The sequence below is a fragment of the Kogia breviceps genome, chromosome 5 (assembly GCF_026419965.1).
Source record: "Kogia breviceps isolate mKogBre1 chromosome 5, mKogBre1 haplotype 1, whole genome shotgun sequence".
NCBI lineage: Eukaryota > Metazoa > Chordata > Mammalia > Artiodactyla > Physeteridae > Kogia > Kogia breviceps.
Window position 1 is genome coordinate 70,808,456 of NC_081314.1, and position 22,725 is coordinate 70,831,180.

General features: G+C 45.3%; 1 protein-coding gene across 11 annotated transcripts in view; it reads left to right on the forward strand.

The window, feature by feature from the left end:
- The window catches only part of LPP (LIM domain containing preferred translocation partner in lipoma), a 714,682-nt gene that overhangs the window by 51,650 nt on the left and 640,307 nt on the right, over nt 1-22,725 (forward strand). For 4 of the 11 annotated variants that reach the window (XM_059064964.2, XM_059064970.2, XM_059064965.2 and 1 more), the window contains exon 2: nt 20,449-20,562. The gene's annotated coding sequence lies outside the window, so the exon portion shown is untranslated. Of the gene's footprint in view, nt 1-1,298; nt 1,425-5,652; nt 5,915-6,565; nt 6,701-6,951; nt 7,074-20,448; nt 20,563-22,725 lie in introns of those variants that run through there. The other 7 variants (XM_067034208.1, XM_067034212.1, XM_067034210.1 and 4 more) reach the window with 5 other exon arrangements.

Below are 22,725 nucleotides of genomic sequence, written 5' to 3' on the forward strand. Positions count from 1 at the left end.
GGAATTTTGTCAACCAGTTTTGGAGATCATTATGTTTGTTATGTAGGATTATTATGTGTGATAGGATGATTTTATCTCATAGAAATGGGATAGGAAGAGTCTGGGCGGTAGGAAAGAAGAAGGTTAGAAATTGGAGAGTATGGTCTAGAATTGCAGGGGGTTGAGTTTGCACTGTGAGTTAGTTAATCCTGGCCTCTCCCACTTTCTTTCTCTAAGACTGGCACAGTTTATCTTTAAGCCTTCATTTCCTGATCTGTATTATGGGAGCCAGACTGCCTAGCTCACAGGGTTGTTGATGGGGTTAAATAGGACAGTGTATGCAGCCTGCTTTGTTCAGTGCTCAGCACAGATGAAATACTCCATAAATTATAGTTGTTATTGTTATTATTTAGCAGTGAGGAGCCAAAGAGACTAGTTTTTTTTTTTTTTTTTTTTTTTTTTTTTTTTGCTGTACGCGGGCCTCTCACTGTTGTGGCCTCTCCCGTTGCGGAGCACGGGCTCCGGACGCGCAGGCTCAGTGGCTATGGCTCACGGGCCCAGCCGCTCCGCGGCATGTGGGATCTTCCCGGACCGGGGCACGAACCCGTGTCCCCGGCATCGGCAGGCGGACTCTCAACCACTGCGCCACCAGGGAAGCCCAAAGAGACTAGTTTTTAAAAGATGATCAGTGGTGTGATTGAAGATTGCTTCTCAGAAAAAGACTGTTTTTAGAACTGGAATCCAGTCACCTTAACCTCTAGCTATTATTTGGCTTCAGTTTACCTTGCTGAGCTACTCTTTGTCTCCACTCACCTGCCCACCCGTCCCACTAGTTCCCTACACATCCTCTAAGCTTGCTGTTCACTGGACATAGCTCCTTATCGCCTGGGCTCAAATCTTTCCTTTTGCCTGGAATGTCCTTTACTCTTTCACCTCCCCCTTTTCCTGTTCTAGCCTCTTAATAACTGACCTGGAAATGCATCTCTCCCATCAAGGGGGACCCTACTGAAGTCTCTTGTCCTGTATTATGGTCAGCCTTTCTCTTCCATGCTTGTGAACTCCCTGAGGTTGTTTGCATCTCAAAGCCCTTTGCTGTAGCATCCCTGAGGATGCAGGCACACACTCATGGTAGGAATCACACATCTATGCAACAAAATAATGTAGGGTCTTCCTTCGCCGTTTAGCACAAGGAAGCAGATGATCAAATGCAAACTAGAAAACAGTCATCGTTGAGCTGTATGTACATCAGCCTTGAGAATGGATTTTTGGGGAAGATACGTCTCTTCCATAAATGCCATGGATGACTTGGATCTTTGCAGAAATTGAAGAGAATCCTGATGACTACTGTGTTGGGGGAGGCCTGAAGGAAGCCAGGCTCTCCCACCTGAGCTCTCAGATCTTCTTGGGTGCCTTCTGGCTCTTGGTGACCTGCTGCAGGACCTCTGGTATGTAAACGGGCTTCTCTGCAGCCTGGGCTGCCCAAATGCCAGGCTGAGGCTCCGTGAGCTGGGCCGGAGGTTTAATGGGTTGGAGATTTCTTTGGGAATCTGCAGCTTGAAATATCCTGTACCCTTGACTAATTCATGCTCGGGAACTTCCTTAGTGTTCTCTGGTAAATAGCTCCGTACCGTGCGTTTCTTTCCCTACGGGCTTGTTGCAGAGACTGGAGCCCGTGTTTCTAACAAGTCCTCCAAGGAAAACATTGCAGGTCACGTTTTCAGAACTGAGACTCTCAGGGGGTCTTCCCAGCGCCCATATCTATTACCTCCTTTTGGCCTGGCATTTGCTTGTAGCCAAAAAGGGCGAGTTTGTCTTGAGCAGTCCTGGAGACATTTGTGACGTGGGGCTGAAAATCTGACAGTTGCTGCTGAGTTTCAACCGCAAGAATGAGTAGCATATAGACAGAACCCTGCAGAATGTCGAATCATTTCCCTTCAGTTCCCTGAGTCTTAATCTGTCTTTGTCTTGAGAATGACCTTGCTGCTTTTTGTGTTTGTAATGGAATGCACAGTCATTGACAAGTAATCACAATAATTCCCCTACACTTTTTAAAAACATCTTTATTAGAGTATAATTGCTTTACAATGGTGTGTTAGTTTCTGCTTTATAACAAAGTGAATCAGTTATACATATACACATATTCCCATATCTCTTCCCTCCTGTATCTCCCTCCCTCCCACCCCCACCCCCATCCCACCCCTCTAGGTGTTCACAAACCACCTAGCTGATCTCCCTGTGCTACACAACTGCTTCCCACTAGCTATCCACTTTACGCTTGGTAGTGTATATATGTCCATGCCACTCTCTCACCTCGTCACAGCCTCCCCCTCCCCCTCCCCATATCCTCAAGTCCATGCTCTAGTAGGTCTATGTCTTTTTTCCCATCTTACCCCTAGGCTCTTCATGACCTTTTTTTTCCTCTTAGATTCCATATACCAAAATGTTCATTGCAGCTCTATTTACAATAGCCAGGACATGGAAGCAACCTAAGTGTCCATCAACAGATGACTGGATAAAGAAGATGTGGCACATATATACAATGGAATATTACTTAGCCATAAAAAGAAACGAAATTGAGTTATTTGTGGTGAAGTGGATGGACCTAGAGTCTGTCATACAGAGCGAAGTAAGTCAGAAAGAGAAAAACAAATACTGTATCCCCTACACTTTTGTAATGCCTACCCATTTTCCAGAGGGCTTTCACTAGCCTTATCTCAGTTGATCCTCATAACCACTCTGAGAGGTAGGCAGAGGGGCTGTTTTCATCTCTAATTTTCAGCTGCAGAAACTGAGGTTTAGAAACGTCATACAGTTGGCCAGAGGTCATTTACTTCATATGCAACAGAATTGGAACTGGAATCTTAAATAGTCTAACTCTTAAACCAGCATTCTTTTCACTACTTAACCATCGGTGTGACCTTGGGAATATACTTAACCTCCCTGAGCCTCACTTTTCCTATCACTACAGTGGGTATAATCCTCCAGGGATAGTTGTCAGTAGGAATTAAATGAGACTGGCTGGTAAAGCACTTACTAAACTGTAAAGAATGCAATAATGTGAGGCATCATTATCACACGTACCTTGAATTCAAATAGTGCCACATCAGAACAGTGGCAGAAAAGAACACTTTTTTCCCCCATTTTGGAAGGACACTGAGGAGAATGGAGCCGGCAGTGGTCAGGGATCGCGAGCTCCCAGCCTTGTGATCAGCAAATTGGCCCTGCTGCCCTGCCTACAGGCTACTTTGTGATTCTGAGAGCGCTTATGTTGGCAAGGTGCTCTTTTCTTACAGAGCTTGCTCTTAACGTTCCTTGAAACAGTCCTGTATCCTGGAGACAGTTTTAGGTTGGCCAGGCTGGAGAGCAGGAGTGAGGAGCTGGGGAGGGGATCTGCATTCCTGAGCTTCTTCCACAAAGGGTGGGAATGTGGTGTGGGTGATGGGGTCCATGTGGCTGAGGAATGGATCTCAGAGTCTGTTTTCAGTCTTTTCTCAGTGACTCGGATTTAATAGGGTACGTCTTGTGAACCCACAAGGCCAGCAGTACATAGGCAGAGGGTTGCTAAGCACTAATGCTTATTGGAAAAATCCAAAAAGGATGGGCCTCAAGTTGGCAGGAGGCAGCCAGGGTGACCGAGGAGTGAGATCTTGGAGAGCTTTGTTTCTGTAGCCACATTCACCTACGAAAGTTCCAGACCCATGAGACAGACATCGGTTGTTTGTATGGTTCAGAGAATCAGAATAAGGAGTCAGAGGTTGAAGGCCTGGAGGCCATATTTATTTCCATATAAGGTAGAACTTTCTGTTGGGAAGACGGAATTTACAGCTGCAGGAGATAATGATCTGCACTTCACTGGAGACCTCAGGGATGCCATGGGGGGAGGGTTTGATTCATAAATAGGAGAGACATCGGGATCAGTGGCCTTTATGGTCTTTTCTTCCCCCTGAGATCCCAGAGCCAGTGGTTGTCAGGAGTCACGAGGAAGAAAGACACACATACATTAAGGAATGAAGGATTGTTTTGTGGATAAGGAAACTGATCTCCAAATGCTACTAGCAGAATGGAGGGTAGCTTGGGACCTTTCATTCTGGTTTTCATTCCTGTCTCTGTAGTTCCCTCCTTGGTCCTTGATTTACAGAGCTCCCAGGTCATCCCTGGGTAGCTGTTTTCCATGGAATAGCTCTTTCCTCTGCTGAAATGCTCCTGTTGGAACATTGGAAGGAACTCTGAGCTCCTGAAAGGATGACAGTCTTTCTGCAGAAACACTAAGTCTGATGGCTTGTTCAGTGTCAGTTACAAATGAGGACCATCTCCTTACCCTCTTCATGCCTACTTCTGGGACCTCTTGGGAGTACTGCAGTTGCAAGAATTCCGTGCTGAGTTCTGGTTCTGGCATGTGGTGGAAGGTTTTCTGATCCTCTTTCCTTACCTCATTTAGTAATCACTTCTATTTGTGTTTACTTATGAAACATGCAATGAATAAGAAGTGTTTGGCCATTTTTTCAGGTACTTGTGGCATGCTTGCAAAAATAGAAAACAAGTGATCAAAATAAATGTCAGGACTGTTCGATAGGCTGGACAGAAGCTGCTTTTAGAGCACAGAGTTGGACAATTTTGGGATATCGACCCAATTTGTAGATGAGAGAATATAAGCTACGAGAGGAGAACAGATTTGTCCAAAGTGGTAAGGAGTGACTAATCTGGGCTTAGGGCTTGAGTCCCCTTGCTCCCCGACCAGTGGTGTTTATTGCTTGAAGGTTGCCTTGGGATGAGAGCAAGCATCCTCATGGTGAAGGCCCCCAAAGCAGCAAGTGGGCGATGATTCTGAACGATGGCTCATCTGACCTATAGAAAGCCTTTACAGCCAACAGTAGAATAAGATCGTGCTAAGGAATAGAACCACTAGGAAGCCAAGATACGGATTCCTTCTCTGAGCAGACCCCGACTTCCCCACACTGCTATTGCATCTCTCTCCTTTCTTCTCCAATTCAGTCTGGAGTCATTTCAGACCAGATTCATCCCTGATTGACTCCACTGGCTCAGTTTAGTCATTGGACACTTTTCAGGACCTTGGGATTAGAATTAATCTTACAAACTAAGGGAATGAATCTTACAACTTCAATTGGGCACGTCACTCTTCTGTGCCCCCTGCCCCGCTCCAGTTTTCTCCTGGAATTCTGGTTTTATTCTGGGTCTTCTTGCCTGGTGTCTGTCCTATGAAGAACTCATGTGAAACTAAGTTCCCAAGAGGACTCTAGGCCCAAGGGGGTCAGGGATTGGGGTCCAGGGGTTGTTTTCATGCTCATCTGCCACTGAAAGAACTGTGGGCTGGATTCTTGGTGACCTCTTCAGGTGCATCCTCTTAAACACCCCCCCTCCCCAGTAATAAATTGACTTCATAAATGTAGTTGCATTCTATATGGCCCCATTCCTAAGACGAACTTAAAGCCTTTCAAACCAGTCACTTCGTTGTCTGGACAGGGGAGCCTTTTTCCTGTAAGAGGAGAGCCTGTGGAACAGTTGAGACTCCACTTCTTTGGGGGTTAATCATTCACTCTGAATAAGGAATTCTGTCTTTAGTGGGGCATGTTCTTCAAGTGCCAGAGGAGAGAAGGGTGATTTTTTCTGACATCCTCCAGCCTGCTTCTCCATATATGGAAATGTTTACCCACCACACTGATCTATTGGAAGGGAAGGAGGTGACTCAGGGTTTAGGAGAAGCAGGATTTGAATTCTTGTTTCCAGAAACAAAGTCGCCCCCTCCCCCCACCCCTCCCCCTCCTTTCCTTTGCCCCTTGTTCTGGGAGCGGAGGAGAGAAGGTTTCAGTGCTGTTCCCCTCGGGCCTGGGGACCACCTCCTCGCAGTGGGACTCAGGGTGTGTGAGAGAGAGTGAGGGCCAGCGGAAGGCCAGCTGCCTGTGGGGCCTGACGGCGCGTGAGTATATCATTGCCGGAGCCAGTGACATTTCTGCCTGCAGACCCACGGCTCAGAGTCCTGAGGGCTGGTTCGCTTGCATGGTGATGGGGCATGTGGCTTGGGCGCACTAGCTGCTTTCATTTGGGCTGTGGACAGCTGCTTTCCCAGGGTAATACTTCTCACAGTGGGATTTAGAGACAGGCTATGCCTGAGGAAAAATTCTATTCGTATATTAAAAATTAGAGAGGTATTCCTCCCACCTGAGGCCTAACTTAATTTGGGGAGAAAGATAATTTGGGAGTGTTGTTGTCTGTCTGATTGCTAGGGCTAGAGTAACACCCCAGAAGGGATGTTTGTGGACACTTGGGGAGGGCTAGTTTTATCTTGCAAAGCAAAGTTATGGTTGGACTTAAGAGTACGCAAAAGGTTTCTGTATAGCATTTGCACGGCATCCACTCTGCAATAAATACCTGGTGTGTGGACACTGCTTAGATCTGATGGACTGCCAGAGTTGGGGTGATTTGATTGATCTGTTTCATTTTACGGCATGATGGTGGGAAGGGCATGCCCAGGAATGCAGCTCATCTGCCTTGCAGGTACATGGCTAGTTAGGTGGGATTAGAATACAGATCTTTTTATTCTCGGGTCATTCCTCCTTCTACTATGCAGAAGCTGCCCCTTCAGACAAAGGCAGAGAAGATGCCCATTTTGCAGATGAGGAAATTGGGACTCAGGATGCCAGAGTTGCCCACACTTATTGATCTAATTTGTGAGAAATTGAGAACTGCCACCAAGTTCTCCCAGGTCAGACCTCTTTCTATCACGTTACATGGACTCAAAGGTCTGAATTTGTTGGTTTTTTAATTTCACTTTTTTTTTTTTTTTTTCATCTTTGGTTTCTACTTACCCTTTTCTTCTTTGGGTCATGTGAACATTGTTTGAATGTGAGCTGCTACCTTCTGATCTGCTTTGCTGCCTGTTATCTTTTTCTTTCCTGAAAGAGGATGATAGCTTGTCCAAGAGGAGGAACTGAATAGTGGAGGCCTTTATTTCAGCTTTACCGGTGGAGGTGAAATTATGCACAGGCCTTGAAAGAAACTGACCACAGCTTTCCGTCTAAGCCTCTCCCACTATTCTTAAAGCTGCAAGAATTCTGGAGTATAATTCCCATTCATAGGTGAGCCCTGATTCTGAGTAGATTTTAAACACACACACACACACACACACACACACACACACACACACAGACAGAGACTTCTTTAGCCTTCTTTGATGTGATAGCAGCATTCAACAGAGACCAAGAGGGCACCACCCTACTACAGTCCCCCAGATGTTACACAGCCCTAATCAGTTTCTGATCAGCTTGGGGGCCTCTTTCTCTCGAGCAGGAAAGATCTTGGAGATGTGTTTTGGAGAAGTGCTTTGATGCCCATGGCGTTAGGTGACAGATCACAATAGAGGGGAGAAAGTGCTCTGACACCTGAGCTTGTATGGTCGGTGAGGAAGGGAGGGGAAGCAGCTCTCTAAGCGGCTCTGAAGCACGCGGGAGACAGGGACTTCCCTCCCAGGAACCTGCAGGTGCACTCCACCTCCTCCTCCCCGCTGTGCCTGGGCCGTGATTGTAGGCTCTGCTCACCAGGTGGGAGGAGCCTACCTTGAAGCATGGAGGCTTGGGATGTTTTCCCGCTGTGATGCTGACCATGGGCACCAAGAGGTTAGGGTTGGTAGTACCAATGGGAATGCTATTGCTGCCCATAAGGAGAACTGACATGCATTGACTGCTCTCTGGGTGCCAGGCACTGGGCTAAGCACTTGACCTACATTGATTCACCACTACAGCTACCTGTGAGTAGGTACTATTTGGTGGGGTATTTATTTATTTATTTAAAAATTATTTGATTGAAGTATAGTTGTTTTACCATGTTGTGTTAATTTCTGCTGTACAGCAAAATGATTCAGTTGGTACTATTGTTTTAATTGTATTTTTGATTTTGGTAGAATACACATAACGATTTTTACCATCTTAACCATTAAAATTTTTTTTAAAAATTTATTTTATTTTTGGCAGTGTTGGGTCTTTGTTGGTGCACGCAGGCTTTTCTCTGGTTGTGGCGAGCAGGGTCTACTCTTTGTTGCGGTGCACGGGCTTCTCACTGCAGTGGCTTCTCTTGTTGTGGAGCACGGGCTCTAGGCACGCAGGCTTCAGTAGTCCTGACACACAGGCTCAGTAGTTGTGGTAGTTGTGGCTCGCAGGCTCTAGAGCGCAGGCTCAGTAGTTGTGGCGCACGGGCTTAGTTGCTCCGCGGCATGTGGGATCTTCCCGGACCAGGGTTCGAACCCGTGTCCCCTGCATTGGCAGGTGGATTCTTAACCACTGTGCCACCAGGGAAGCCCCGTCATCTTAAGCATTTTTAAGTGTACAGCTCAGTAGTGTTCAGTACAGTCATATATTGGACAACCAATCTCCAGAATGCTTTTCATCTTGCAAAATGGAAACTCTGTACCCATTAAACTTTTACTCCTCATTCTCCCCTCCCCCAGCCCCACAGCCATCATTCTGCCTTCTGTCTCTATGAATTTGAGTTTTCTAGGTATCTTATAGAAGTGGAATCATACAGTATTTGTCCTTTTGTGACTGGCTTATTGCACTCAGCATAATGTCTTCAAGGTTCATCTATGTTGTAGCAGTTGTCAGAATGTCCTTCCTTTTTATGGCTGAATAGTAATAAATTGTATATATACCACCACATTTTATTTATCCATTTAGGTACTATTTTTTTACCTCCATTTTACAAGCGGAAGAACCTGAGGCTTTGAGGAGTTAATAAGTAAGTTGTCCAACATCATGCAATCGGTAGTGGAGCTGGGATTTGAACCCAGGTCGTGTGGCTTTAGAGTGCATGTGATCAGGAGTAAGCAGATGGTGAAATTCAGCTGTCAAGAGTGTGAAAAACCAGGGTGTTTCTCACCTGGGTGGTGACACCTCCTCACACAGTGCTGTGACATTTCAGTAACCAAGTGTTCCCAAGGACCATATGTACACAGGTATTTCCCTCTGGTCTGGGAAGCTCAGAGCCAAATGTGAAGCCCACCTCTAGCAAATGGTATGAGACATAAGGTTTATATTTCTGTCCCTTTCCTTCAACTTATTTTTCCATCTCCCTTCCCAATTTTATTACTTTAAAAAAATCATAAACGGTGTACATCTTTTGTCAGGTACTTCAGGTATTTTCTGGAACAAGGCAGAATATATAAATCGATGACATGATATCAGGTATTTTTGTTATTATTATTGTCTAAGGAATGTGGTCTTTGGAGCACTGGACAGAGACTAAAACGGGGATTTTCTAACCTGACTCTGCTATTAACTCAGTGTCTAACTTGGGCGAAGGTGCATGCACCGTTCTGAGTCTCAGTTTTCCCGCCTGGAAGATGGGGCTGCAGTTGATGACAGCGAACATTTTGTTTGTGCTGAGCCCTGCTCTAGGCGCTCCACATGGTTTATCTCCTTTAATTCTCCCCACACTCCCACAAGGCAGGTGCTGTTGTTGTCCCCCCCCGCCCCACCCCACCCCACCCCACCCCACCCCACCCTACCCTTAATATTATTTTTCTTTTTTTCCTTATTAATTAATTAATTAATTAATTAATGGCTGCATTGGGTCTTTGTTGCTGCATGCGGGCTTTCTCTAGTTGTGGCGAGGGGGGGCTACTCTTCGTTGCGGTACGCGGGCTTCTTATTGTGGTGGCTTCTCTTGTTGCGGAACATGGGCTCTAGGTGAGCAGGTTTCAGTAGCTGTGGCACGTGGGCTCAGTAGTTGTGGCTCACAGGCTCTAGAGTGCAGGCTCAGGAGTTGTGGTGCGTGGGCTTAGTTGCTCCGCGGCACGTGGGATCTTCCCGGACCAGGGCTCAAACCCGTGTCCCCTGCATTGGCAGGCGGATTCTTAACCACTGCACCACCAGGGAAATCCTGTTGTCCCCTTTTTAGTTGAGATACATAAGGCCTAGAGAAGTGGGAAAACTTGCCTGAACTCCTACAGCTCCTGAGTGCAAATATCAGTGATCCGTGTCTGACTCTGAAGTCCAGGATGTTAGCCGCAGTGCTGGGCTACTTGCCTTGAAGCAGCCTTTGAGGCTTCTGTCATCTGTGGCGTGCATTCATCTAATTTCATTAAGTCTTTATTGGATTCCCAATTATGTGCCGCTTACTGCTCTGGGACCTGATCCAGTATTGGGTTTAGAGTGAAGAAAAAGACACACAAAACAGTGATTCCTTGGAACTTACATTCTAGTAGGGTTATGTGGAGGAGGCGATAATAGATGAACATGTAAACAGCAGAGAATAATAAGTAACACTTAGGAGGGTTCACAGAGGGTGCTCTGCCCCTGAGGGAATGAGGACGAGGCCAGGAAGTGATGTTTAAGCTGAGCTCTGAATGACAAGGAGCCAGCCATGGGAAAGTCAGGGTTGGGCGGGGAGCATTGTAGGCAGAGGGCAAGGCCAGTGCCAGGGCTGTGAAGTGGGAATGAGTCTGTGTTTGAGGAACAGAGGAGACCAGTGTGCCAGAAGGTAGTGGACTGCTGGGGGAGAAGCATGAGATCAGGGCAAGGCAGTGGCTGGTAGGTATCAGTGAGCTTGAGATGGGGCTTGGAGCTGAGTTGAGGTGTGATGGCAAGCATCTGAGTTACGTTTACCAGCATCATTCTGACTTCTGTGGGGGAAACGCCTTGCAAGGAGTAGAAGCAAGCCATGATCCAGGTGAAAGGTGGTAGTCACAGTGATTAGGGTAGTCGAAGTGGAACCAGAGAGAAGGGGATGGGTTCATGACATTCTTTGGTGGGATCATCTAACTCTGTAGGATGTCAGGTGCAGTTTCCTCCAGAGAAACGTCAAGCTCAAGTGGGCAGCAGTCTGAGAAACCCCGATGGATGTGGAGTGGGCTGCACAGACTTGCAGCTGGTTTGGACTAAGGAGTCTGAGTGCTCCCCGCTTTGGTTTCTAGCCTTGAGCTTCTGGCCAAGGACCTGAGGGCAGTGGCTTCCTGCCTCTGACTTCCTGGCTGAGAGCTGCTGGAACGCCCCACGATGAGCCCCGCAGAAAATGCCGCTTCCTTTGCTCTTTCTGGGTATTTGTATAAAGCATTCTTTCCCACCAAGAATACAGAACAGCAGAGTGATAGTGACTTCATGGGCCATATTTAACATACTGTTGTTCCTTGATGTGTCCTCTGTTCTTGCAGAGACTCCTGCCTCCGGTAAACTCTGTGGTGAGGCGCCTTCAGCCACCCTATCGGATTTAGAAGGCTCAGTGGGGGCCCGGAAGAGCTGGGGCTTCAAAGCCCCACCTTGCCTTGGGGACCCTGGTCCAAGGGTACCCCTCAGCCCTCCTTTTTTATTTACATTTGAATTCACACTTGCTGGCCCTTGCCCTGCTCCCTGTAATTCCTTTTAATGGGCTGGACTTCCCTGTAAGTACTCCAATTTTCTTTTCTTTTTTTTTTTTTTTTTTTTTTTGTAGTACGCGGGCCTCACACTGTTGTGGCCTTTCCCGTTGCGGAGCACAGGCTGCGGACGCGCAGGCTCAGCGGCCATGGCCCACGGGCCCAGCCGCTCCGCGGCATGTGGAATCTTCCCGGACTGGGGCACGAACCTGCGTCCCCTGCATCAGCAGGCAGACTCTCAACCACTGCGCCACCAGGGAAGCCCAGTACTCCAATTTTCAACGGAGAAACTGGTCTCAGAGAAGTTAGGTGATTAGTCAATGTTAGGTAGTGGCTGAGTCAGTTTGGGAATCCAAGATTCCTGACCCAGCCTCGTGCTCTGGTCACCAGGCCAAAGTGACCTAGCATGTGACCTCTTTTCCCAGGTGTCTCATGGCGATCTTATACTGCACTTGGCCTAAGCCTGGAGATGCTCAGAGATTATAGACGAAATCATCTGAAATTCACTCTTGAGGCTTCTTCACAAACTCCTCTTCAAATAGTTTGCAGTCTATAGTTGCCAGTGTTGGTGTTTTTTTTTTTTTGGTGGTACGTGGGCCTCTCACTGTTGTGGCCTCTCCCGTTGCGGAGCACAGGCTCAGGGCGCACAGGCTCAGGGGCCATGGCTCACGGGCCCAGCCGCTCCGCGGCATGTGGGATCTTCCCGGACCGGGGCACGAACCCGTGTCCCCTGCATTGGCAGGCGGATTCTCAACCACTGCGCCACCAGGGAAGCCCGCCAGTGTTGTTTTGTTTTCTGTTTGTTTTTTTTTTTTTTTTACACTCTTTTAGCATCATCTCTTAAAAGCAATGTTTTGTTTTTGCTCACTTGAATTTCTTTTAAAATTTCTCTCGTATATTACCCATTCATTTAGTCAACAAACATTTATTGGGTTCTTACTGTATGCCAGGCATTGTGCTAGGTGCCGGGGATGGATTCAAAGATAATTTGGAGGCGTATGGGAGTGGATAATTACAGCACAGTGAGATAAGTGCTATAATAGAGGGATATATAAGGAGCTAGAAATAGCACTATGAATAACATCTCTGAACAAATTGCCTTCTTTTTTTCCTTTTGGATTATTCCCTTATGTATATTGCCCAAAGTGAGATTACTGGGTCATTTAAAAGATGAAAACAATTTGGCACAAAAAGTTGTAATGACTTTGCCTGGGGAATATAGCTCAATTTTCAACAGGGGGAAAATTGTTGACAATTCCAGATTTAGATACTTCACCAGGAGGATTGGGCAGTTTTTATACTATTTCTATCAATGGGGTGGCTTTCAGGGGGATCACCTGTTCTAAACATGTCACCCCACATGTAGAAACACATATCCTTATATTTAATCTCACAGATTCCTTGTTAATGCTCACAAGAACCTAGCTATGTAAGTATGATCATTTCCATTTTACAACTGAGGAAACTGTGCCTTAGTTAAAAGGAAGTGACTTGCTCAGCATTCCATAGTTAATTAGTGGAGAATCCGAGAATCAAGTGTAAGGTCTTTTGATTCTATAACTCCCGTCCTGTACTCCATGCTCTTACCAACTGGGGGGTACTTATGCTCCAGCGAGGGCCTGGAATTCATTTAGTTATCTGTAGAAACTGTTCTCGAGAAGGTCAGGATCCATGAGATAAGTATAGAAGTCCTAACTTCCAGAGGGTCCAGTGTCCCGCTGTAGATTGACCTGAAAGGACCTGAAGGCCCTTTACTCATGACTCTGGCCCAGGTCCTGAAAGGTTAGTGCATGGTCTTAGCACTGAAGCAGAATCCCAAGGAAAGCTGAGACCATGCCACAGTCCTGCTTTGGAACATTTATTATTTTCCTAGTATATTCAGTGGTATTTCCCTGACTTTAAATTCACTTATTTTGTTATTCATAACATTTTCCTAGTATTTTTGGCATTTAAGTAAAAACTCCTGTCCCTGCTACCCAGGGCTCATCATAACCAGACAGTGGTACCTATCCGTTGTGAACACCCTTGATGTTCCTGCTCACTCATTTTTTCACCTTCATGCTGTAACTCATGCTGTTCTTTTTGCCTGAGATAACCTCTGAGATAACCTCTTCCATCTTCATCCCTAGAACTCCTGCTCCTCCTGTAAACTTCTGCACAGATGCCACCTTCTGAATGAAGTAACCTCTGATCACCATCCGTTCCCTACCATCCACACTCCCCTAGAAGCCATCTCTCTCTTCTGCTAACTCACAACACAGTGGGCCAGGAGGCAATAAAGTAAAACTGTATGGTGCTTACAGGCATGGGATCTGGATTTGAGTTTTGGCTGTGATGCTTCCTAGCTGTGTGATTTGTTAGGTCAGTTAACCTGATGAGTTGCCTCATCTGTCAAGGGGGTACAAATAACCACCAACCCACAGGTTGTTATGAAGATTTGTGCTGTTATCTGTGCTTCTTCTATGGCACCTGCCATCACCTGCTTTTATGTTTTATCTCTGTTTCTAGACTGGGAGCTCTTTAAGGGCAGGAAGGGTCACATCTTGCCTGTGCCTTTGACATATGGGACCTGCCACAAAGTCTCCTTTAAGGGAAAGGTTTCCTTATAACATCACTGGTGGCATCACTCAGTTCAGGCTCATTACAAGGCCCCAGTCACGTGGTGCCAGCCTGACTGGGAGCTCTGTGATATGGAGCTTTGAGCACACATAATATGTGTGGATAGGCCCCTGGCTCCTGCTTCTTGAGTGACAGAAAAGAGGCTAGAGCTTGTGTTTAGCCTGTGTTCTTCTGGTTCATCAAATTGTGTAGTGCTGACATATGGAAATCCTGTTTGGAACACGAGACCTGGTTTCTTTTCTGGGTCTTCCATGGGTGAGTGTTCCGGACTAGAGGAAAGTGTCAATGGAAGGGTGGGTTTGGGGCAACTCTGAGGGCCACCCACTCCTCTGACTTCTCTGGATGGGGCCACAGAGAAGGGGTCCCTCCAGAGGAAGCTTTCATTTAGACACTCCCACCCTTGCTGTGCTTGGAAGCTGATTATAGAAGGGGATTCAGTTCCATCTAACTTTCTCTTGTGTCATTTTCCAAAATGCAGTAGCCATGAGTCTCAAGAGCCGGTGTTTTAGCCTGGCACACAAGGTCCTCCATGTTCTGTCCACAGCATTCCTTTCCAGCCTCATGTCCCACCACTTCCCTCCATGTTTTTTGCCCCTGACCTCACCAGATTAGTCACTTTCCCCAAGAAGAACACCCTGAACTCATCTCCTTAAGGCCTTAGCACACTGTGTTCTCTGGGCCTATTTCTCTCCTCCTCATACGTGGAAATCCTATTGGGTCTTCAGGCTCAGTTTAGGAGGCATCATCAGCAGAGCTCTTCCTGACCCTCAAAAGGACACTGCACGTACTGGTACTTTGCACACTTTTCCTTCTGTCTTATCATGGGCGAGTGTGTCCCTCTTGAACCTGTGAGCTCTTTGAGAGCTTAAGGCATGTCTGACTCAGCGCCTATATCTGCGAGGCCTGTACACTGTGCCTTCTTAAGGACAGGAGGTGCCAGCAAATGCCTGTTTTGTGCACCTCTTAATGCAGGGCATCTGACATCGTGGCAGCTAACAGTTGCACTGGGGGGTGTTCAGAAGCTCATGCTAGGATTACCCGTGATTCATTTGATCATGAGCCTAGACATTTGAATAATGTTTTTGAGTTGCCCTGATATTAGCTCATTGCTAACCTTTCTCAGGCCTGCTTCTCACATACCTGGCAGATGTCTGCTTAGTGCCAGGGCTCTGAGCTCTTTATTTCACTTAAGAACATAGCAGCAAGATCATATGGCAGCTTCTATTTTTAGTTTTTTGAGGAACCTCCATACAGTTTTTCATAGTGGCTGCACCAATTTATGTTCTCACCAACAATGTAGGATTGTTCCCTTTTCTCCTTATGATCCAGCAATCCCACTCCTGGGTGTATATCCGGACAAAACTATAATTTGAAAAGATACATGTACCCCTATGTTTATAGCGGCACTATTCACAATAGCCAAGATATGGAAACAACCTAAAAGTCCATTGACAGATCAATGGATAAAGAAGATGTACTATATATACACAATGGAATACTACTCAGCCATAAAAAAGAATGAAATAATGCCATTTGAATCAACATGGATGGACCTAGAGATTACTATGCTAAGTGAAGTAAGTCAGAAAGAAAAAAAACAAATATCATATGATATTTGTTGATGATATCAATATCATTTGATATCATTTACATGTGAAATCTAAAATATGATACAAATGAACCTATCTATGAAACAGAAACAGCCTCACAGACATAGAGAACAGACTTGTGGTTGCCAAGGGGAAGGGGGGAGGTGGGGGAGGGATGGATTGCAAATTTGGAAGTAGCAGATGCAATCAATTATATATATAGAATGGATAAGCAACAAGGTCCTACTGTATAGTGCAGGGAACTATAATATCCTGTGATAAACCATATTGGAAAAGAATATGAAAAAGAATATACATACATACATATATATATCTGAATCACTTTGCTGTACAGCAGAAATTAATACATTGTAAATCAACTCTACTTCAATAAAATAAATTTAAAAAATAGAACATAACAGCAAGGTGTCATTCAAGAAGGATCTATCTACTTTTAATGTGAACATTTTTTAGTTTGAAAGTTCAGACTTTGTTTTAAAATGTGAACATAGCAGAAGATTTTTTTTCAGGTATATTTCTGCCTCTAGCAGAATAGCTGTCCATAGTATAGTTTTAACTGCAAAATAATAAAACACAGGTCGTGGAGCTTGATATTGAAGACTTGGGGTCAAGTCTTGGCTTTACCATTTACTAGCCCCCAAATCTTAGACAGTTGTTTGGCCTCCCTGACCCTTAGTTTCCTCCGTGGACAATTGGGAAATCTTTTTCATAGGGCTGATGGACAGTTTAAATGAGGTCTTGGACATTAAATTGGGGTTTTTACTACTGTCTAGCTCATCAATTGGATTCGAAGGACATTTTTAGATAGCAGTTCCAAAGTTTGCTTTTGGTGGATAATGCTTGGATGTGTAAGTTTTCACACATGAATTTTATTTTTTGGATGACAAAATAAATGAATTTACAGTCAGGGGACACACAGTATCTAGGAGACCTAGTGAGCATACATGGCTTATAATAAGACTCAGTTATAGTTCTAATAAGTTAGAACCACAGAACCATAGGCTTTGAGAAATTGTAGATAGAAACTTTGGAAGATGAGGGGGTGAGCATTGATTAATGCACACTGCCTGCAGGCTCTGTGCTTTGCATGCTGGGTACGGCATTCCAAGAAATGATTACATACACCCTGATGGGTAGGTGATATTAGCCCCACTTTGAAGATAGGAAAGCTTGAGCTCAGGGACGTTACATGATTTACACAGGTCCCATAGCAAAGCCTTGAACTTCGCCCTGTACTTGTGATGGCCTCTAGAAATCCTTTCCATTTACAGAAGTGACAAGACCTGCCTTTATCCCTTCATTCCAGGGCAGCCACAAGTTCTGGGCCAGATAAAGCAGTGGAAAGCGGCAGTCTTAATGTCCCATAACTTGTTTAATGAGTCTAGAAGAGTGTCTTGACTTTTCCTGCCAGGAATCTGCTCATTTGGAGCTCCTTTGACTATACTCATTCATCAGCCTTTACTTTTTCTCCCTTTGGGGAGATATTTGCCATTGGCCAGCTGCACTTTTGAGGTCAGAGATGTATTTGAAGATGACTTCATATTTTCTTTAAGAAAAAAATTACAGGTGGAAATTAAATCTGTTGAGCATTTCCCATCATCTCCTCCAACATGTGGTAGTGGGAAGAGGCAGCACGGAGCTGGGAAGTAGGGAGTTCTCACCTGGCACCTGTCACTGACCAGTGAGAGGACTTGGGCCAAGCCTTCCTATCCCTTTCAGGGTTTCAGCGTCTTCATCTGTAAACAGTGAGGGCACCATCAGGTGACTCCTAAGATTTTAAAACTCTGCATGTCTTATGATGTCAAAACCATCAATTTATACTGAGCTGCGTAATCCTGCAGCTGTTTCTCTGCTACTTTTCAGTCTTTGGGTTTAATCTATCCAACAATGTATAATTTTTTAAAGGGAAGCTTTTATAGACACTTCTGAAAATAAAATGGGGGGGAATAAATGGATGTTAAAAAATAGAAAACAACCAATTAAATGGTGTATAGTATGTAATTCTCCTTGGAAACTTACAGAGAAATTGAGGCGCGCTTTAACAACTGGTAATTTAAATTGCATTTGAACTCTGCTAATGGTTTGTTTGCATGAGAACTTCAATCATTTCACAGTGGTTTTTTAGCAGAACTGCTTGTTCTCTTTATGGAAAAGAAGAAAAAAAATTGTTAGAAGAAAAGTTGACTATGGAAAAGGGGAACTGTGTTCATTTGTGCATGGAGAGAAGCTAGCCAGTGCCTGAAACATTGCCCCAGGCCCAAGGTGGAGCGCTTTACCTTTCAGTGAAGTTTGAAAATCTGGGAAGTCAGCTGCCCTTTGCTGCTGTTGTAGAAGCTGTTATGATCGATATCTCCCTCTGCCGGGAGAAGCTTAGGTTTCCTGGGGCTTGGAGGTGGGGTCTTTTTGTTTTTATTTATTTATTTATTTTTGAGATTTCACTGTCCACAGAGCCAGTGTTGAACTCCTCACATTCCATCCCCTCAACAAGTTTGAAATTATGCCGTTCTCTCATTTTAATGAGATGGCTTTGAAATTTCCAATGCCGGTCAAGAGCGCTAGCTCTCAGGAAACACATTGCTTTGCTGGACTCACCTTGATTATACTCCATTTTCCCAACTTAGTTTCTTTCTGCTGTTGGGCTATATGCAAGAACTTTTTTTTTTTTTTTTTAACATCTTTATTGGAGTATAATTGCTTTACAATGGTGTGTTAGTTTCTGCTTTATAACAAAGTGAATCAGCTATACATATACATATATCCCCATATCTCCTTCCTCTTGCGTCTCCCACCCTCCCTATCCCATCCCTCTATGTGGTCACAAAGCACTGAGCTGATCTCCCTGTGCTCTGCGGTTGCTTCCCACTAGCTATCTGTTTTACATTTGGTAGTGTATATATGTCAATGCCACTTTCTCACTTCGTCCCAGCTTACCCTTCCCCCTCCCCGTGTCTTCAAGTCCATTCTCTAGTCTGTGTCTTTATTCCTGTCCTGCCCCTAGGTTCTTCAGAACCAGTGTTTTTTTTTGTTTTTTTTTTTTTTAGATTCCATATATCCATATATATGTGTTAGCATACGGTATTTGTTTTTCTCTTTCTGACTTATTTCACTCTGTATGACAGACTCTAGGTCCATCCACCTCACTACAAATAACTCAATTTTGTTTCTTTTTATGGCTGAGTAATATTCCATTGTATATATGTACCACATCTTCTTTATCCATTCACTTGTTGATGGACACTTAGGTTGCTTCCATGTCCTGGCTAATGTAAATAGAGCTGCAATGAACATAGTGGTACATGACTCTTTTTGAATTATGGTTTTCTCAGGGTATATGCCCAGTAGTGGGATTGCTGGGTCATATGGTAGTTCTATTTGTAGTTTTTCAAGGAACCTCCATACTGTTCTCCATAGTGGCTGTATCAATTTTCATTCCCACCAACAGTGCAAGAGGGTTCCCTTTTCTCCACACTCTCTCCAGCATTTACTGTAAGTAGATGTTTTGAAGATGGCCATTCTGACTGGTGTGAGGTGATACCTCATTGTAGTTTTGATTTGCATTTCTCTAATGATTAATGATGGTGAGCATCCTTTCATGTGTTTATGCAAGAGCTTTGAAGCTGGTGTTCTGAGGTCTGGGTGTGTAAGTCCTGGTTTTCCTCTGAAGCTGATTGCGTGGCTGATGGCAGGTCTCTGGCCAGCGAATGTCAGTGACCTCTTCTGTTACAGTGGCCGTACCTCGGTCCAGTGGAACGAGCCCCGGGCTTCAGCCCTGGGCTGCCTGCCACTCACTAATGGTGCGCTCCTGGGGTGGCCACCTCCCTCCTCTGGCCCCCAGGTTCTTCTCCTGTCAGTTGGAAGGGTTGAAGTGGGTCATTTTTAAGGTCTCTCTCAACTTTGAGCTTGTACAGGTATTTGATGATTGAATGGGATCATACTCACAAAACAATTGTATGATTGGTTCAATAATGTTTAAAATAACAGCAATGAAAATGGGAGTAGTCATTTTTCTGGCATGTGGATTTCCCCTGTGTCTACAAAAGACACATTTTGTAACAACCAGCTACCCTGGAATACTTGTCTGTTGGAATATATATTGCAGAATCCATAGCAAAATACTGATAGTTTTTTTTTTTTTTTTTTTTTTTTGTGGTACGCGGGCATCTCACTGTTGTGGCCTCTCCCGTTGCGGAGCACAGGCTCCGGACGCGCAGGCTCAGCGGCCATGGCTCACGGGCCCAGCTGCTCCGCCGCATGTGGGGTCCTCCCGGACCGGGGCACGAACCCGTGTCCCCTGCATCGGCAGGCGGACTCTCAACCACAGCGCCACCAGGGAAGCCCTACTGATACTGATAGTTCTTAATGAAAGAAAGCCAGTAATGAGGACTTCCCAGGAAGCATCAAGGTTGTCCAGCCCTCTGCTGCTCACTGGCTCTCATGTTTTGAGCAAGGAAAGTAAGGTTCACAGCAGCCACTAGATCCCATAGTTAGAAATCTATCTCCAACTCATATTCCTTGTCTCTTTTTATTTTTTGTAGTTCATATTTTGCTGTTAATTTTTTCTTGCCTAACATGTGAGCATCTAATTGATCTATCTCTTTCACTTCTGATATTATGATGAAGCTATATTCCCCCCAAAAGCTGAGGTATGAACACTGGGGTACCAGCATTCTCTTTCCTCATCATTCTAAGGCACATTAGCGAAATAGAAGTGCCAGGAACTGACTGACAGCTTAGGAGATACAGAGGTCAGCCACTAGATTTGCGGGTTTCAAGCCTGGTATTCCCAGTAGGGTTTACCCAGTAAGTTCATAAATTTGGGAAGTTCTACAGCTGGTAAGATCCTAGAGATTCATAAACAACCTTCTTCTCCCATTTCCACAGGTGGGAACATTGAGGAAACAGAACTGAAGACAGAATCCGGTCACCTGATTCCAGTTTAGTGCTTTCTCCGTTCTACAGGACACTCATCAGAGGGAAGATATTTTTCCTCAGTTGGTGAGTCCAATGCAAAGAAGAAAACTTTTTCCTTTTATAATCAATACGCATATTTTAATGAGTTTTCAAAATCAGTGGTTTCCATTTAAAGCATGGGCACTGGTAACTAGGATAGACTAAGAAGAACAAAAATGTTCTTCCTGTCTTCTTGAGCCGATTTCATTGGCAATGGACAGGATATAATAATGCCAATAAAATGTGTGGCAAAGCAAAGTCAGGACTCAGCTCTTGGAAGGTGGCGGGAAGAGAAATTGGAAGAAGATTTGGACGAATGAGGATTTTAGATTGCCAATAATTGCATTGCTTCCTTCTTTCTCCTTTGTCATGGAGGGAAGTATTCTTGAAATTGAAGGACCAGAAAGAAAGTGTCAATGAACTGTGTTATGGGTGTTTCTGAGGAAAAGAAGTAGTAGTATTGAGAGGCTCTTGCTCACCCCGGTGCAAGATGCTTCTTCTGTGATCTTACTGTATTTTCACATCAACCCTTTGAGGTAGGGGAAGCTAAATTCGCTTAGTCAAGGGTGTGCACCTGTGTCTTAAAGGGCCTACACGGGCTCCCTAGGGATCTGAGTTTGAATCTTGGAATCCTGTTGCACACTCAGAAAGGAGAATGGTGAGCAGGTAAGGGAAACTTCCCCTTGTGTTTTGGAATTCCTCTGTGTTTATAGCAGGTAGAACATCGTATTCTAGAAAAGAATCGATGGTGTGGGATACCCTGGGCTGTAGGGGGATCTGAGGAAAATAGCTGGGGGATTCTGGGAAAGGCCTCTGTTTAGAATTCTAGATTTTTGCTCTCCATCTCCAGAGCCAGTCCCTATATGCCCCACCTCTGGCTTTTTAACAGGTAAATAATATGTGTTGCCATGTTTATGGTGTAGTTTTTCAACAGGGAGCAGATGCTGTTGTGATCCATAAAACCTAATTTCATTTAAAAGTATGGCTGAGTTTACAGTTAATTTTGTCACCCTTTGTTTTCTTTTTTTTTTTGTGGTACGCGGGCCTCTCACTGTTGTGGCCTCTCCCATTGTGGAGCGCAGGCTCCGGACGCACAGGCTCAGCGGCCATGGCTCACGGGCCCAGCCGCTCTGCAGCATGTGGGATCCTCCCGGACCGGGGCACGAACCCGTATCCCCTGCATCCGCAGGCGGATTCTCAACCACTGCGCCACCAGGGAAGCCCACCCTTTGTTTTCTTAATCAGTGTATCTTAAAAGAACACCCAGTGTTCTTTGCACCTATGGATCTGCATAAGATGAAAGGCTGGAAACCACTGCTTGGACTCTTAAACATTTTAGTCTGTTAACATTTCCAACATGGTCTGAAATGTTTTGCCCCAAGCATACACTTTGAGCATCAGATGTAAATCTTTGTTCTCCGCTCTACTGCCTGAGTTTTTTCAGTGCTTAAAATTAAATTGTGATGAATATGAAGCCTTGTACTTGGATTCAAACAAAAAATCCAGTGTGTCGTGACAAAACAGGACAGAGCACCTTACCAGGAGCACGTTGGAAGAAACTCAGAAGTGTCTCTTGTCCATAAGCTAATTATGAGCCAGCAGTGGCCTTTGTCTTCCAAAACACTGATGCAGCCTCAGATTGCAGTACAGAGAGAACAGCGTGGGTGGGTGACCCTGCCAGAGGCTGGCAAGTCCCGAGGTAAGGTGGGCCTTAGGCTCAGTTTGAGCAGGACCTGGGCTCTGTTTCTCTGCAGTGCTCCTTGCCCTGCCCTCTTGTATGTGTGTTGGCTTCATCCTCAGGATGTTTCCCCTCTTGGTCACGAGCTGGCTGCCTGCTGTCACCTAGAAGTTTATGGCAGCTACACAGTGGAGAAGAGGTGGTTCTTCCAAAGAGTATGTGAGTGCTGATAGGGGGCAGAGAGAGGATTAAGGCTTTGTGGGCGACCATGAACCTTTTTTTAACCCTCCTGTTGGGGCTCTTCTATGGTGTTGGACTTTAGTCCTTGCCTCCTCCTCTGAAAGGGACATTAGCCAACTGGCCTCTCCACACTAGGATGCTGAGAGGACCGGAAATGATGTCCCACTGTTAGAGGAATGAGACCCGGAAAAGGCAGGATGCAGGGTGCACCTGACAATGGCCTTTAAGAATATAAAATGCAGTCAGAAGAGGGGCAGCATCTCCTGCTCATATGTGTAGCTCCACGGGCT